The sequence below is a fragment of the Montipora foliosa genome, chromosome 1, assembly GCF_036669935.1.
Source record: "Montipora foliosa isolate CH-2021 chromosome 1, ASM3666993v2, whole genome shotgun sequence".
In the NCBI taxonomy this organism is placed as follows: Eukaryota; Metazoa; Cnidaria; class Anthozoa; order Scleractinia; family Acroporidae; genus Montipora; species Montipora foliosa.
Window position 1 is genome coordinate 44,643,671 of NC_090869.1, and position 5,000 is coordinate 44,648,670.

Genomic DNA, 5,000 nt, shown 5'->3' on the forward strand with positions numbered 1-5,000 from the left:
GCGGAAAGTACAGTATCTTGCAAGCCCTTTTTCAAAAGCATAGTGATATTTTTCCAGAAGTGGCGACACCACCAACCTTACAGACATTACTCAGTTGTCGGCAATATTGGAAACTGTACATGTTTTCAGAAAGGTTATGTCCCTCTTAGCTGTGAGAAGTACCTAAGACTCAGGTGTATGGATCCTGTCAAAACATCTCAGGGCTGGAGAGGAACACAAAACAACAACAACAATACTACTGCTACCACTACCGCTGCTGCTACTATGACACTACCACTTCTTATACTACTACTACTACTACTACTACTACTGCTGCTGCTGCTGCTGCTGCTGCTACTACTACTAATAAATAATAATAATAATAATGGAAACTTTATTTGTCTTCGAATGCAGTTGTAAATCCCTCTATGTATAGGCAATTAACAACTGGCTACTTGAAATTGCGTGATATACTTGTATACTGTATTTACAAATGAATCAAATAAAAAAAACAAAAATTAAAGTTTTATTAAGTCTGGGCTATCCCGAGTCGTATTTCTACGACAGAAGATAACATATGTCGCTCTAATGGCTAGATTTATCATTTTTTTGATTATATAGTGTTGTCAATGCCAATGTCATTTATCATTTCTAAGAACGTAGAGCATTCGTTGGAGAAAACGCCAAGGGAGCTCATGGAAAGGTTTACAAATTTAACACATCTGTAGTTACTTCTCATGTCTTTGACCACGTTCATGTATTTTTCTTTTTTGCGTACTGCATTGTTTTTAAGGTTAGATTCGAAACCAACTGTAAGTTCTAGAATATATAGGCACTTGGACTGTTTTACGAAAAGAAGGTCTGGACGATAATTGTCACCAGTTATAATTGAAGGACTCGGAAAGCCATTGACATCAGCATAGAGTGAAGAGTGATCGTTAATTACAGGTTGAAGTGAGTTGGCAATGAAGGTGAGAATTGTGTCGTGTCTCCAGGTGAAGCGATCAAGGTAATGTTGACAACCAGCGACAATATGGAGGAGTGACTCAGGGTTAAGGCAAAAAGAGCAATCAGGACTTTGTGATAATCCCTATCTTGTCATATTGGTACGTGCAGGAAGGGAGTTGTTGATGTAGCGAATGGTAAGATTGTAGATGTTCTTGGGTAGATGAGACTGGGCAGACGACCAAACAGATGACAATGAGTGCTTGATAACATTTGTAGAAAAGAAACCTTGAGATGTTAAGTGGTGTTGCAGTTTGTCTTCTTGATTGGAACGGAAGTCTTTAAGAACTTCCTTGGTGGATTTGAAGACATCGTATTGAATATTGCTACTGCTACTGCTGCTGCTGCTGCTGCTGCTGCTTCTGCTGCTGCTGCTGCTGCTGCTGCTGCTGCTGCTACTACTACTACTAATGGTGATAATAATAATACTCATATAAAGGAGAAGGAGAAGATGGAGAAATCGGGGAAGAGAGGATTGCTGCGTGTGCAATGTTAGACTGTTTGTGGTCGCAGTGGTTTCTGGTTCCCTTGGCAAATGTTTTTGGACAGTTTTGGGGTGACAGTAAAGATTGCGATAATTATTGCAGAAAGCTGCATTCCTTGGTACTGTGCAAATTCTGAGGAGAACTCTTGAGGCCTAAGAATGTGGAGCACAGCCCAGGAGGTGAAAAATCATCTAACTGTGAAATAGTAGAAATGATGATAATAGGATATTCCCATATCCTAGCCTAGTTGCAGCTTGATGGAGTTTGTCTTCTTAATTGACTGAGTAAGCCGAGCTAACTTGTGGAATAAAGGCCACCAAATAAGCAAGAGAAAACTCTGGTCTTAATTGCTTCTGACAAACCGTACATGTAAATTTGCCTTGCCATGGTTAGGAGCAAGCCGTGGTGTTCGAGCTTACTGGTCCATGGGAATGGGAAAGCTCTCCAGGGAATATAATAATATGTGACCCTCCACAGGAAAACAGTGAACAAGGTGAACTTACGTGCACAGCACATTAGCACATTGAAACAAATAAAGCGCGACTCAACACATTAGCTACGTGTTAATAGCTTTCCTCATTAAACTTGAAGCCTTTTTTTTTGCATATGCTTAGGACAAAAGAGCGTGTGATAATTTGTGTGTGTGCGTACACACTTACCGTGTCAACTTCAAACACACTAAACCTTAATAGTTCTATCGAGCCCATGTCACATAAACCATAATCTGGTGTTAATAAATCATTGCAGCAAAAGCTGTTACGTTAATAGTTTTATGGAGCCCGCTTCGATAAATCTTTGCAGCAAAAGCTTCTTTTAATCACAATGGCATGTTCTAAAACCAGAAAGAATACCACTGAAATGAAAGAAACGACTGACCTCATCAACGTGACCATTTCAGTGCCACCACGGATGTCACACAAGCAGAGACAATCCAACAGGATCGACACTTGGCAAAGGAATATTGAAGAAAGTTTAATAGAAATCAAATTTAATTTTACACCAGTCAAAAGTTATGCAACTTTGTTCACATAATTAGCAAACTAATTTATTTTGTACCAAAGCCTTTTTAGCCTTGAAAAGGACAGTACCATATCCTGACTCATGCTAGATAATTAGATTGGGCTGAAGTCTGTGGCGACTGTCAGGGGCATGAGTTGGGATATGGTGCAAAGTGAGGGTAGAGGATAAGGGCTGGGTGGGAGGGGCTAGCCTGCGGTCTAAGGCCAGCAAGTCCTCGATATAGGGCGGTCTCCAATCTGCGGCCTAACCCTGTAGGCTGTACTAGCGAGAGTGAAGTATCACATGAGAGGTATTTAATTATCTGTGCGCATGAGTTCATCTTGGCAGATACCTCGTCTGGTCCCAGTGTTTTCAGTAGCTGCATGTAGTACGTAGCCATGCGAGGTGATTTCCAACCCTGATATCCTCCAGGGAGGGCCATAGTTATGGCTCTACTGCATTGGAAGGTTTTTTTGCCAATTGGCAAATCAGTAAGGTATGTTTTAAGACGTGCTTCTGCTTCATCTTTTGTAAATGGGTGGGAAGTGATGACATTTGCCGGTGTGGTATGGAAAAGGTAGCGGCCAGTAAGGGAAATACCCAGGGTATGAGAGAACGCCATGTAATCGTCAATGCCATTTACAGGACATAAGCTGGCGTTAAGATGTCTCTGTATTCTGAAGATATTCGATTCTCCGAAACATAAAGTTTTTCCGGACACGTGGTTGAAAAGCAAGCCCCTCTCGTGGGCAAAACACATGATTTCCTCTGTACGGATATGACTCAGGTCCGAGGGTCTGTCGCCAGAGAAGAAGTGTAGTTAAAAATATGTCTCGAGCATATAAGAAGACATGGCTGGGGTCTGTAGCAGGGCCTTTTAGTAATCCTTCTATCTTTGAACAAAGAATCATAAGATCATGGACAAAGAACAGTTGGGCCTGTCGTGGGAGCACTCAAGCCTGAAGCTGTTCCTCAGTTAGGGCTTTAAGATACCGTTTAAGAATCATATGTGATGCAGGGTTTGGAAGGGGCATATCCAACCAGGAGTGTACCGTAATTCGGTGATCACGAAGGATGGCTCAAAGCTGGCCAATAAGGGAATCAACGGTTTTGAAGGTTTTAAAGGTTTTAGAGGTTTTGGGCAGTTGCATCCTGGCGTGGTCTTGGAGGAAGAACCAAAATGTGGGCATCCTTCCTTGTGTACCTGAGGTTTTGCATCCTTGTCCTTCCATATAAGAAAGTGAACGATATCGCGCAGGCTGGTAGTTGAGAGGTCCTTGGGTGGGCAGAGTCTAGACAGAAAGCCTTCAAGTTCTACCTCCAGGTTACTCTGTTTTCGTTCATATTTGGATGATGTCTGGATTCAAATAGTGTAACATCAAGATCCTGACTTGGAAGCTTGGCGGTAAGTGAGGACTTACGGGGCGTTCCGCATGACTGGCAGAAGCTATAGGAAAGAATATTCCAGGCGAAACATTGTTGGAATTCAATACAGATGCAAGGCTCCCATGTGGTATTGAGTACTGGAATGTGCTATGAGAAATAACGAAAAGACCATGCTCAGGGACTTGAGGAAAAGTCAAGGCAGAAAGCCCATAGGTTCCAGGGGCCCATTTCTGCCAACCGCTTGTTTTGGAAAGCCGATCTTTTCACATGTTTTCAAGGTGACAAAAAGAAAAATGACTGTGAAGTTTGACGACTTAAATCTTCTCCGTTCTTGAGATAAAAACGGAATTGTGACACCCGAAAATGGCCCGTAAATGGGACTTTCGAGAAACGGGCCCCTGTATCTCAGGAAACGATAGTTATAAGTCGTCAAACTTCACAATTTTTCTGCTTCTTGTTATCTTGAAAACATCTTAAAAGACCAGCTTTCCAAAACAATCTGGATGGCAGTTTCACAAATGGCTTTTCAGGCCCGAAAAGTTTTCAGGTCTTTCGAGAAATTGGCCCCAGGGGAGGGGCTTTTTTACAGTAAAGGAATCAGTACCCCTCGAGGGCCATAAGAGCGCAGTGTCATCTCATTTTAGGGCAACCTGGGACGCCTCCTTAGCGGCTTGTTGTACGAACGGCCACCAATACAGGAGCGGTCTAATTTCGGGAGCCACAAGCGTGGCAATGGCGTGATAGGCTTGTATATGATTGAGCACAGGCCCTACCAGGTGGGTAGGGGGGGAAGATATATCCATTTTCGAGTTCACCACTGCGACTCTGGGCAGGATTTTGAGGGAAAAAATTAACCCCAGTAGTACGGGAAGTGTAGTGTGGGAGGGGGTGGGACCCCTTGTCCAGCTGACTGTTAGAATCTAGGGCCATGAGGTCAATCGTATGGCCCTTTCGGCCGCTGTAGGCTCTCTGGAGAAGACACCAAAGACGAGGACTCAGCATTACATCGTTGTCCGAAGCACCGCGAGACAGGGGGTCGGCCGGATTCCCCTCGTTGGGTATCAGTTCCAAGAGAAGTGAAATGTTGAGCTCTAAGGTTGCCTCAAATAGGAGTTTGACAACCCCGTTAACAGTTTGATTGCAACA

The 5,000-nt window shown here is 43.2% G+C and overlaps 1 pseudogene; it reads left to right on the top strand.

Moving 5' to 3' along the window:
- LOC137999444 (bifunctional polynucleotide phosphatase/kinase-like) overlaps positions 1-5,000 on the top strand; it is a 244,082-nt pseudogene that overhangs the window by 152,669 nt on the left and 86,413 nt on the right.